The sequence below is a fragment of the Vulpes vulpes genome, chromosome 12 (assembly GCF_048418805.1).
Source record: "Vulpes vulpes isolate BD-2025 chromosome 12, VulVul3, whole genome shotgun sequence".
Lineage (NCBI taxonomy): Eukaryota > Metazoa > Chordata > Mammalia > Carnivora > Canidae > Vulpes > Vulpes vulpes.
Window position 1 is genome coordinate 41,779,361 of NC_132791.1, and position 13,966 is coordinate 41,793,326.

Genomic DNA, 13,966 nt, shown 5'->3' on the forward strand with positions numbered 1-13,966 from the left:
GGACAAGAAACAGATCATTTACTTTTTTTTCAGTATTCTGTTTCCCATTTTTGTGGCAGCATTTATTCTATGCTTGGTTCCCTTCTTAGTCTTTTTTGATTCTTAAAGGCTTAGTATGGAATTCAAACTAGAAAAAATGTCATCACTTCTCTAAAAATTTTCCTGTATATCTCCAATCTATTTATCCTATAGCTGATGGAGACCTATTGGTATTTTGAGGACTTCCTTGGTTTTACCACTGAGATTTCACTGTTAGCAGCCCAAAGCAATTGTAATCAGCCATGAAACCTGGTGCACAATCCAAGTCTAAACAAAGGATAGTCCTTTGCTTACTATTCCAGGGTCCATGTGAGTCAATAGGATTCTTGCTAACTATCTCCTAAAAGAATACCTGACATTTATCTCTTACTGGCCAAATTGATATCTTCTTTAAAAGGTAAGAGTTGATTCTAAACAAGGAACAAATTGCCCAGGCTGGTATGACTAATAATTGTTGGATTTGAAATTCTGGTCAATCAAGTACTGCTACATGCAAAAATTCAAGTAAAATTTTAGCTTTAAAATGTACTGGATTGTATCATCTTTCTTAATTTCAATGTAGAACCGGAGTATGGAGTTCGAGTCCTATAAAAATAATTTACCATACTTTATTCTAATGGTGTAGGTTATTTTTTAGGAAATTTCTTATGACTTTATTTCTGTGAAACAACTCAATGATCTTCTCTTTATGTTTTGTTGGCGACTATTTCTCACAATCTTGACTATATAGATAATCCCAGCTTTTTTTTATTGAAAATGCAATATCTAAAAATATTCATATTTCTGTTTTAAGAACTTATAAACAATTATATCTGAATATGACATTGAATGATCATCTCATCAATACTTTGGACTTTCAACAAGACTAAAATTAAATTACCCTAGAAAAGTAACTGTTCATGTTCTCCTTACAATAACAAAGAATTAACTTCCTCACTTAAAGAGTAATATTCCCTCTTATGTTGGTTCAGAAAGTTCCGCTTGATTTCTCAATTGAACGTCCTTACTTGTTTATTGTGTATTTCTATTCTCATCTCAAAAAGATTTGAAGAGTTACTTTTAGCCATTGGTAATAGCAAATACATTTATTTTTGGATTTTATTGTTTTTGTTCTTGAGATTTTTAAGCAAAGGAAAATATATCTTTTCTTCCTTGGAGTACTATGCTTCATGCAATTCAATTGCAGTGGTCCAGTTTAAATAAGTACTCCTTCACAACTTTTATATTGAATTGTAATTTTTTAGTTTATTGTTCCGATGACAAGCATTGAACTAAAACAAACTATTGTGTGAAATTGAGACCTAATGCAGTTAATGTCTATAAGGCTAAGAAAAGTTAATTTAAAAATATATATATAATTGTTTTCAAAGAAAAATGAGAAAATTAGATTTGCAGTCAATTGACTTGGGCAAACATTTTCTCCACAACGTAACTTAATTATCACTTATTGTTTCCATGATTCATCCATCCAGTTTCATCCCTAGGAAATGAGCATAAAAAATCCTAAACTATCACCCAGTTTTGTTTGGGTCTAAGGGCTATTGTATGTAGTGGTATTTTATGATGTTTAAGAGGGAAGACCTTGGTATCAGAGACTGAAACTAAATCCCACTTCTAGCCCTTACTACAGGTGTGACCTCACTAAATCCTCAAAGCCTCATCTCTCTGTGCAAAAATAGGAATACTCATAACTTTCTCATTAAAGATTGTCATTTTATAAATGGCATACTACGTGTCAGGGATTCAATAAATTATGGTTATGTAAAACTATCTTTATAAACTTGTAAGCAGGTATAAAATATAAGATTAATAACGGTTATCATTATTTTATTTAAGTAATAATACGAAAGTTACTCTAAAAGAATGTTGTTAATAAATGTGCAAAGAAATGACAGTTATGGTTCAAGATCATTTTTCAGTTTTTCTCATTCTTCTGTTTTGGGAAAAGATTTACATTTGTTTTATAACATGTATTACATTTTCTTCATACAAAATTAAACTGCTAATGATAATTATGACATGGAAAAGTCCCTATTGCAATAAAGAATGCTAAGTAATTCTAATAAAACTTGTCATGAGTGAGGATGAACAAGAATGAAAGATATACAAATGTTTAAAACATTATTATAGTTCACAAGCAAAGTTTATGCCCCAATTTAGTTGTCTGATTTGTACCTTATCAAAACAATATTGCAGTTTTCTTCAGTGATAACTTTACTTCAGTAAAACTTAAAGAATTGGGTTGTATTGGAAATTTAAATTTGATTTTTACAAGAATAAATATGAGATAAGTGATACCAGCATATTTTAAATGTCAAATTTCTATAAAAATCAGATATATCTTGAGAATATAATTTTCACTTTTCAAGAAAATTATGTGCTTGGGGCACCTGGGTTGCTCAGTGGTTGAGCATCTGTCTTTGGCTCAGGTCATGATCCCGAGGTCCTGGGATCATGTCCCACATTGGGCTCCCTGCAGGGAGTCTGCTTCTCCCTCTGCCTATGTCTCTGCCTTTCTCTCTTATGTCTTTCATGAATAAATAAATAAAATCTAAAAAAACAAAAAAAAATAAAAATAAAAATAAATAAAATCTTCAAAAAAAGAAAAGAATGTCCTTTTTAAGTAGCTCTCTGTACATGTTATTTATTTATTTATTTATTTATTTTTAAAGATTTATTTATTTTTTAAGATTTATTTATTTATTTATTTATTTATTTATTTATTTATTTAGAGAGATATGCAGAGGGAGAAGCAGGCTCCATGCACGGAGCGGGGCGTGGGACTCGATCCTGGGTCTCCAGGATCAAACCCCCGGGCTGCAGGCGGCGCTAAATCGCTGTGCCACCGGGGCTGCCCTGTACATATTTTTTAAATGTTTAATTTACTTATTTTAAAGGGAGAGAGAGAGAGAAAAAAAAAAAAAGGAGAGATCACAAGCAGAGTGAGAGACAGGGACAAGCAGACGCTGCACTCAGTGCAGAGCCCCAGGTAGGGCTGATCCCAAGACCCTGAAATCATGACCTGAGCTAAAAATAAGAGTTGGATGCTCAATCAACTCAACTACTCAGTCACCTCTAGCTCTCTGTATATTCTACAATCACAATATCTACATTTAACTTTTTAAAAAATTGGTTTTAAGTCTCTGATGAGATATTCCACCTTTTTAATTTTCTGGATGATAATATTGTTAATTTAAGGACATTGTCATCCAACACTAGATTCTGTATCAAATCTAAGTCTGTACCCATTGTCTGTTTCAATGTGTTGGCTTTAGTTCCAGTATTTTGGTGTTTCAAGTAAAAAAAAAAATATGCTGTTTTTTTTTTTTTTTTTTACCTTTTAAAGTGTAAAGACCCCCAAAGATGTTATTTTTCCTCTTTTCTCCTGGTTAGGCAGGAAAGCTAACAGCCAGAATGAAGTGACTTCGAGCCAGCCCAGCTGACATCTAGAGGAGCCAAGCTATCTTTCCTCTTTGTTGGCACATAAAGGTTTGTGAACAAAATAAATGTTGTCTTGTTTTAAGCCATTATGTTTAGGGGTAGTTTGTGTTACATACATATTAATAATAGCAACAAATAAATTGAACATATACTTGTTAAAAGCTATTTATACCATATATAAATATTTATGTTCAGATGAAAAGCAATATATTGAGAGAATTCCAAATTATTAAAATTGCCCCCCAAATTGAACTCCAAATGACTAAAATTGCCTACAGACCCATCTCAATTTCTATCAATATACCCAGTGTCCTGTAGAAATTAACAATCTGATTTCAGAATATATTTATCACATAACATCAATCTTTATGGAATAGAACAAAGTCTGAGAATTTATACTACTAGATATCAATATTTGTACATTAGTATACAGGGAATAAGACTGTTTGGTATTGGTTATTGGTGCAATGATGGAAAAAAGCAGTTAAATGGAACATAATCATTCAGTATTAAACAATGCATACATGGTCATTTATTTACATCTAAGGGGACATCACAGTGAATTGGGATAGGATGGCCTTTTAAAATAGTATGTACTGGGATCGTTGGATATCCTTTTGTAAAACATAAATCATATGCCCTATAGAACACCACAAATAATCAATAACTTCATATAAATCAACCTGAATATGAAAGGTATTAAAAGGAAAGATTCTACAAGAAAACAGAATTTTGTATAACTTTGGTGTAGGTGAAGATTTCTCAAAAGGATAGAAAATAATGAAGACAAAACATAGGCTAGATTATATTAAAATTAAGAAATTTTGTTGTTTAAACAACATTACAAAAGGACTGAAAAGATTCATATCCAAAACTTTATGTCAATTATAAATATAGACATATTGATACATATTGATATATACATATCAAAAGATCAAACTCATAATATATTTAAAAATCCTTCACAAGAAACATAAATGATAAATAAACCTTTGAATTGGAAGTCAATTTTATTAGTTATCAGGGAAATGTAACTTAAAACTACAATGCAAATTACTATTCACTCAACAGAATGACTACATTTTAAAAAGGAAGACAATGTCAAATATTGATAAGATGTGGGAAAAGTTGAATTATAATTGCCAAACTTAGTAAGTTTTTACATATATCCTGTATAAAATGTTTGGATGTATCATAACAATTCTATTTTGAGACACCTAACAGAATTAAGTATATATAGATTCTCCACAATGAAAATAACCTAGGATTCCATCAGTGGTATACTGCTTAACTGTGGTATATTCATACCATAGAAAAACACATGTATCTAAAAAGATATTGGGGAAAATTGGCCAAACACAAATGAGTGCATACTGATTCCTCTAATCTGTTTCCCATTTTCTATATGTACGATTCAATAAAGAATTCTAAAGATACAAAGAATAGTCCTACTTCTAATTCTGAGGTCTCATACTCACCATATTATTTCAGAGGGTTCTGACCCTAATGATTTTATATAAGGATATTATTTTATTTTATCATATTTTACACAAACTGACTCAAAGTTTAAGTAAATTTGAGGCAAGAAGTGCTCGCTGAAATTTGTAAATTAAACAATAAAGCATTCCTCTCAGTTCAGTTTATCCTTTTATTATTTTTGACAGACTGAAATCGGTTGTCTTATGCCACATATAATGTTTCATTGTTTCCTAAGTGCTACTTAATCACAATTGGTGGATATTATACCCATATGTATAGTTGAGCAACTTACTATTACAGACATTAATGAAATTTCTTAATTTTACACCAGTAGAAAATTAGAGAATTTTGGATCAAACCTAGTTGTATCACTGTGGCACTAAATTGTGTTGCCAGTGACAAAGACTCATTCAAATATGATGTCTTGTAATTTATTTTTATTTGAAAATTTCTATTAATACAGTGTGACCACAATAATAATAATAAAAGTAGAGGCTCCTGGTGACTCAGTTGGGTGTGTCTGACTCTTAATTTCTCCTCAGGTCATCATCAGGGTTGTGAGATCAAGCCCTGCATACAGCACCATACTGGATGTGGAGCCTGCTAAAATTCTCTCTCCCCCTCTCCATTTACTCCTCCCCTCTCTCTCTAAAAAAAAAAATAAATAAAAAAATAAATAATAATAATAAAAACAACTTATATGTTTAGCATCATATGTTTTACAAAGCACTATTGTTTAGGGGTGCCTGGGTGGCTCAGTGGGTTAAGCATCTGGGCTGGGGCATCTGGATGGCTCAGTGGTTGAACATCTGCCTTTGGCTCAGGTTGTAATCCTAGGGTCCTGGAATAGAGTCCTGCATCAGGCTCCTCACAGGGAGCTTGCTTCTCTCTCTCCATATGTCTCTGCCTCTCTCTCTCTCTCTCTCTCTGTGTCTCTAATGAATAAATAAATAAAATCTTTTTAAAAAAACCAACACTATTATTTAAAGAGCTACTCTCCTTGCTCCAAAAGAAAATGATCATTTGGTCTCTTAAATATTTTTTGATTAAATTTACATTCTTCAATGTAGCAATATTAAAACTTCTCATTGCTAGATTTTGTTGCTTGTGATTGCCTGAGTTCAGGTAATTAGTAACCTGTCTAATATGATATGCAGAATAATTAATATAACTTAATGGAAAGTAATTTTTAAATCCTTATGTAATTCTTAGGATAACAGTAATGAAATTACTATCTAAAGGTCATAATAATATCATTTTTGGAAAACATCTATTTAGGACTGAATTAAGCATAAGTCATATTTTCTCATTTATTGATTACAAAAAATGAAATCAGAACTTTTATTTTATTTTTTATTTTTATTTTTTTTTAATTTTTATTTATTTATGATAGGCACACAGTGAGAGAGAGAGAGGCAGAGACATAGGCAGAGGGAGAAGCAGGCTCCATGCACCGGGAGCCCGACGTGGGATTCGATCCCGGGTCTCCAGGATCGCGCCCTGGGCCAAAGGCAGGCGCGAAACCGCTGCGCCACCCAGGGATCCCGAAATCAGAACTTTTAAAGGTGGTTTATATTTAATGTTCAAGTTGTTGGCATTTAGTTTTGATATTACAGTCTCTACATTGATACAGTCATTGATACATTGATATTACAGTCTCTAAAGTTGAGGAATAATTCTTAGAAGGCAATCCTTGAATAGATTTATATAAAGTTATCAAAATAATGGAAATGTAGAGTTTGGATAAAGTTGTATTTTTACTTCTATCCTGAATTAAATTGAAAGAAACTAATAATTCATATTTTATATGTTTAAAGAACAACTTGATAATGTCAAAAAGGTGATAGTAGTGGACTGAAACATCCCCATATACATTCTGAATATTAAATATGACGAATTGTTTGTATATATTTTAAATTTTAGCTTCGTTGTATTATGTCCTGCATCTCCAAAACTTGTTAAACTGATTATTGCCATCAAATACTAGCAAATGCTGGTTAAATATCATTTCACAGTTTAAGTTTTAGTATGTAACCCTAGAACTGATAACAATTGTTCATTTATTTGTTTTCAATATTGATAATTTTATCAAATCATTCTCAACCATTCTGACTTTAGAGGACTAATATGTAATAATGTAAAATTTCATTACAATATTTTTTTCAATCAATTTTGGACTTCTTGAAAATTTAAACACCATATGTGCTGGCATTTTTTTCTTTTCCTTTTCTGTATTTCCATTTTTTTGACTTTATGAAAGAAACATTTTTCCAAGAAATTTAATAACATAAAACAGATGACAGCTGAATTTATAAAAAAACAAATGTTATCACAACTAAAATACACAAAGGAAAATGGCACAGTCATGATTATTATGTAGCTAAATTTTTCTTAAGCAAGCCCAAAATAGGAGAAAAACTTGTTAACTGATCTTTCTATGAGAGTCTTCAATCATTTTATTCTGATAGTTTCTTTCCAAGTTATCCAGATCCTAAGAGTTATCCTTCCAAGAGTAAAATAGCCTTTTTGCCATTATGTATACTTAAATATTTTATTAGTGCTATTATATACAAAGGATATACTACTTATAAGTTATTGTCTTTTATGAAAGGGGTTTTAATAGAATATGCTAACACTATTAGCAACTGCATTTACTGATCATTTGAAAGTAATAATGGTGGTTTCTCAATAGTCCAAATATTGATCCCATTTCATATGCTTATTAATCTATTACAATTAAGTCTTTGTTTCTAAGTTGGGGATACAATAATAAAAATGATTCATTAATTTATTAGAAGAAAGAAGGAAATGTTCTGAATTGAAATAGTAAAGTCTATAAAGTTCTATTTAAATTATTAGAATTAAGGATTTAAGTTAGGAATATGTAGATTCTTGAATTTTCAATGACTTTATATCATTTGTGAATATAAAACTTACATTTTACTGGAGATATGTATTTTACTGTATAACATTCAATTTTTGTTATATTTCTATAATGAAATTAAGGTTTATGTCTAGCAATTCCCACATTATGCAATTCATTTTCAAAAGCGGGGTGAATTACTTCATTTTATAAATCTGAGTAAGAAATATGTGAACAGGGAAGCCCGGGTGGCTCAGCAGTTTATCACCTACCTTCAGCCCAGGGCCTGATCCTGGAGACCTGGAATTGAGTCCCACATTGGGCTCCCTGCATGGAGCCTGCTTCTCTGCCTGTGTCTCTGCTTCTCTCTCTCTCTTTCTCTGTCTCTCATGAATAAATAAATAAAATCTTAAAAAAAAAGAAATATGTGAACATTTCAATTTTAAGGATTCCAGTAGAGAAAATATAGTTTAATAAAATGCTAGTACTTATTCACTTACAGATATTACTTATGGCTTTCTTTTATCATTTTTATCTATCTTTTCAGGATAACAGATTAACATTTTAGAATAATCCTTTTGAGAAAATTATATTGTTTTCTAAGAAATAGATCTTCTAAAGAAATATTCTTCTCTCTACAAAAATTCCCAAATAATTGACTCTCCTGGTCTCTCTTAAATTCCTTTCCATTAAAAACTCAATACAACAAAACAACCCCTCCCAAATGATTGTGACAATTTCACCAAGAATATTATCATATTCTTCCAACCAATGGTTTCCTTTTTTAACCTAATGAATTGTCTATCATCGACAGCTTCTATTATCATACTCTTCCAACCAATCTTCCATGGTGGTAGCTTTGAATTTTTTAAATATAAATTCCATATACTCTCCATGGGTTAAATATCTTCAACAGAATATCATTATAAAGATCATATGTTTGAATATGGCCTGTATGATCAATTAAAATTCTGCTTTTCTTATTTTATTATTCAGTCTCTTCCCAAGTGTTATAACCATATAATATCCACATGTATTCTTGCTTCTGGACATAATGAGTAGCTTCCATCAGGCTAATAATCCTATCAAGAAAGAGTAGAAAAGACTACTCTGAAGCTCTCAGAGAGCTGCTGATATAAAAAGGTTTTAAGAGTCAAGACAGCAGAAAGAAAAGAATAGCCGTGTGAGCTGAAATTCTGCAAGATTTCCTCTCTGGCCATGTACCAAGAAAGATACTGAAAATCCAGTAGTTTTATAGCGATGTAGCTGACAAACCAGAAGTCTTAGCAGTCTCACAGAGCTTGAGAAGCAAAGGAAGTAATTTGGCACTCTCAAGCTAGACAGGACTTGAGGGAGTCAATCGCCCAGTGAGAAGGGAGAAAAAGGGGAAGTGAGCCCTGCCCTCAGTGTTTTTTACCAGGAGGCTTTTACAGAATTGGAAATTCTGCCAAACTAAGTGGAATAATGTGGAAACAGATAGTAGTTTATAGTCTTACAATGATGAGGAGACAAATATTCAAATTCAGAACCTTCCAAGGAAGAGAAGTCCCCACAAACTCCCTAGATTCTCAGGTAGGACCTCTGGGGTTCTACACATCAGTAGGCAGAACTTAAGAAATACGCCAGCCCAGCTGTAGTCAGCTCAGCCTCTAATTAGATTAAGATGTTCTATTCTTATCCCATTTGTTTAGCAGAGAATAGGATTCAACCCTTCATGAAAGAAGATGATTCTATTCTATCAAAGATTACCCTACAGAACAAAAATCAGAACCAAGAAACAGAGCCACTGATGGTTGACCCAAATAATTGCACTTACAAGTCCCAGGTTTGATGTATTTTTGATAAATGTATCAGAAAGGACCCAGATGGAGAATTTCATCAGAGAATTGGATTACATATTTTTAAAAAAAAGAAAGAAAAGAAAAGAAAAACCTAAAACTGACAAATACAACAGTTAAGAATTCAGTATATGATAGTATATGGAGCCACCAGAAAAGGGCATTAGTAAAATGAAAGAGAAGTCAATAGAAATATTCAGTTTGAATTGTAGAGAGCAAAACATAAAAAAGAGAGAAAAAAGATTGTTGGAAACATTGGGATACAGTGAAAATGTCTAATATACTAAAAATTGGAGTTTCAGAGAGAGAGAAAAGTGAGAGAGAAAGCAAGATCAAAGTAATATTCAGAGTGTTTAATAAATTTTTCATATGTTTCTTCATGCTGATTCTTACCCTGTTCAAATAATAAATTTTTACTTTGTACCTGTTTTTCATAATACCTTGTTTTTATTTAACACTGTTCTTACCACTACATGTTGCCATTGTTTGTATATCCATAGTAGTTAGCACAAGAAGTTCTTAAAATTTCCTTTCTAGATGAGTAGTTAAGTATTTAAAAACATACTGTAAAGGACAGATTTCTCTTCCATTATATACTTTGTTTGCTCTTTAAAACTTTAAAAAAAGATATATTTATTTACTTTAGACAGAGAGAATGTGAGGGGAGGAGTAGGAGAGGGAGAGAGAATATTCAAACAAACTCTCTGCTGGGCACAGAGTCCTACATGGGGCTCAATTCCAGGATCCTGAGATCATGACCTGAGCAGAAATTCAGAGTCCACCACTTAAATGACTAAGCTATTCCGGTGCCCCCAACTTGTTTGCTCTTAAAGTTAGTATTTTAGTCTAGTAATACTTGTCTGTAAGGTAGTTGAATGTAGAAAAATATAACGAAAGACTCTATATTTGGCACCAATTAATTGTATATAAGAAATCACATAAATAAGTATTTGTTGAAAAGAATTAGAGAACTAGAGTGGAAATGAAATCATTTAGGTATGAAAGAAATAGCATATGTTTTAAACTTGCCTCTTTGCTGCAGGGGAAACACAATATTCTCTCCCCTTTCTCCCAACTGCCAGTATATAAACTTTGAGTTTATTTTATTACATAAAAGTTATGGTTTTATGTCATTAAAGCAGAATGAGACAATGAAATTAAAAGTAAAGTATCATTTTCCACTTTTGTCATTTGACAGTTTATAAATATTATCAATGATGTGGCTTTAAACAGCAATGCCAGTGGTAGACTTTCAAACTGAAATGAAGATATATGCTATTTGCCTTTATGAGGTCTTTAAAGCCTTAAAGAAAACCTGATATAGTCAAGCATCCTTAAATTTAAATCTACTCTCAATACAATCGAATCAGGGAATAGAAAAAAATAGGCTTTGTCTTCTCTGTCTTGCAGAAAATTACCTTTATGCTTTCCAGACCTGCTGGGTCAAATGTGAAGGTAAGCCTAGGTGTATTTTTGGTTTATAAATGATTCTAACAGATGCAATCAATAAAATTGTTATGAACATGTACTTCAAATGAAAGGGCATTTGGCACATCCTACATAATTGATTTTAAACTGCATTTTTCTTATTTTTGAATTTTTTAAGCCATAAACAAAAGATTTCTATTATCACTAAAGATTCTAATTTTCAGTATAGTTATATGACACACAAAGCTGACAGTTTTTGTCCTTGTTATGGCATAAATTAGAAGGAACAGGAACAAAATTGATTATTAATTACCCTGAGAGCAGTAGAACAAAATTAATAATGTCACAGCCTCTAGTCTGGAATCAGTGGCTTCTTAACCAATACAGAAAAATAGTTTGAACTGTGATCAATTTTACCTAGATTAGAAGATATTAATGGCAATTAATGAGCATGTAACTTTGAATTCAATGAGGTCTACCAAAAGAAACTATGGCATCCATACCACTTTAGCACTTTAGGTAATTTGGCTCAGGATTATTATAAAAAGGGCTTGGGTAATTGTAACACAATAATAAAATGATGTATGAATGCGGAGCGTGAACTTGAGAATGCTATACTCAATGTCTGACTTGTTTCTAGTAGAAATAAATAGATTCTTGTTGTATTATTAGAAGTATATAACTGCTAATATTGTTATGTTTGCAGATATTTTAAAAATAACTGGTCTAAATAATATTTTTATTTATAATTATTATTTCATTATATTTTCATTTCTTGTCACAGTATGATAGAAATGAATTTTGTTTATTAGATTTACTTTAGCATCTTGTCATAATACCATCATTTCACAGCATGACCATTTCCTCAACTGTATTCAGAAATACTAAAGCCTAAGTATAGGATTTAATACCAAAATATTTTGAACATGAAGTAGTGAATATTTCATTCATTCTGACTTTAACACAAAATATAGATATGCATATATTTTTTAAGCTGAAATTTTTTCCTTTTAGTTACCTATAAACACTGTTATTTGTTTCAGTATTTGTCTGTATTTCAGACTGAAAGCAATGGTTAAATTTGGGCTTAGATATAAAACATTCAATTACACTGTCATAAAGAATGTACATGCCATTAGGTTTACAAGTTGAAACTAATTTACATAAAATAGAAATTTCAGTCTAGATGTCAAAATCATGAGTCTATCTTGATTTATCACTTTCTATGTAAAACTAGGCATTTGATCCACTTATGATACTGATTGTCTTGTATTCCTGCCCCCAGTGAAAGAGATTTTATAAAGCCTTTTCCAAAATTTATTCTTGTGAATGCAGACACCAAGCTGTTACTTCAAGTAGTCAAATAATTAACAAAATATCCTTTGGAGGAACACCTGGGTGTCTCAGCAGTTGAGCTTCTGCCTTTGGCTCAGGGCATGATCTCAGGATCTCGCATTGAGTCCCACATTGGCTCCTTGTAGGGAGCCTGCTTCTCCCTCTGCCTATGTCTCTGCCTGTCTCTCTGTGTCTTTCATAAATAAATAAAATCTTTAAAAAATATCTTTTGGAAAGGGTGATATTGAAAACCTGGTTTGATTGTGTCTTCATAAAAAATATGTTAACTGAGAAATCATAGAGGATCATTATGACTCTTGGAGTTCATAAAAAGAACTGCAACATTATTATACATGATAACATAATGTTCCATAGAAAATCATCAAAATTTAGAATTTGCTTCAACTGATTATACTCCAGATCAAAAAACCAACATGTATGGTGATGCAGAAATCCAAATAGGTATTTTCAATCCTGAACTGGTGAATTTAGGACCAAGATTTTTCAAGGAAAGAATGGGAATTTATCCATGAGATGAGACTGAAAGAAGGCAGGATAAATCATCCCATCCTCATAGGGCAAGAGAAACATAAATATTTCAAGGTCATTAAGCTTCAAAGTGGCACAGCCAAGCATACCTAACCTTTGTTACAATCACTATTCCAGTGGATTTCAAACTATTTTTAACAGCTAATTTTTTATTGGATTGAACAGGACAAAGTTAAATCTGAGCCTCACTGATTGAAGCTGGGGTGATGAGTAGTCCATTTATGTTTCTACACCAAATCTCACCCATTCCTGGTTTTCACAGAGATTCCAAGTCACTTCCACAGAAGAAACTCTAGATTTCTGTAAATGTTTAAAAAATCACTGCATTTAAGGCATTAGGTGCCACATTAATATATCAATTTTTCTCTTGACATATTATTAATATTAGACATTGCCATGAATACATAACCATGAATTAGCTTATTAGCTGGTTATCTGAAAAACAGAGAATAAAATTAAGCATTTCTTGCTAAGATTCCTTGGAAGCAATCAGACTACTCTGAAATACACAAGAAAGTCTGGATTGTGAGGACTTACATGATGAACTTCCCTTAAGAAAGTACGTAGACTTATAAGTGCATCACAAGGGCAAGGTAAGCAAAATGAAGGTGCATGATAAGACACAATTGGAAAATTAGTAATAAGACATTATAAAGCAGTTTTTCAGAGCTCTTTCACCTATATCTTTCTATTAGATCAAAATATGACAATGTATGGTCAAGTGTGATAAGTGCTATAAATAAGGAAGTGAAAAATATAAAAACTTAGAAATAGATAATGGTACTTTTCTAGGTAAACTCATTGGGATGAATTCATGGATGTAGTTGTACATAATCTGGGCTAAGTAGAACAAAGGGGTATTGGAGGAATGGGACACAGGGCAGATATACCAAGGCATTACTGATTATTCTTTTTCTTAGCTCACATGATTCTCAAAATTTCCTATAATCTAGAGCTATTCATTTTAGATAATAATATATCTTAATGTTTGTAT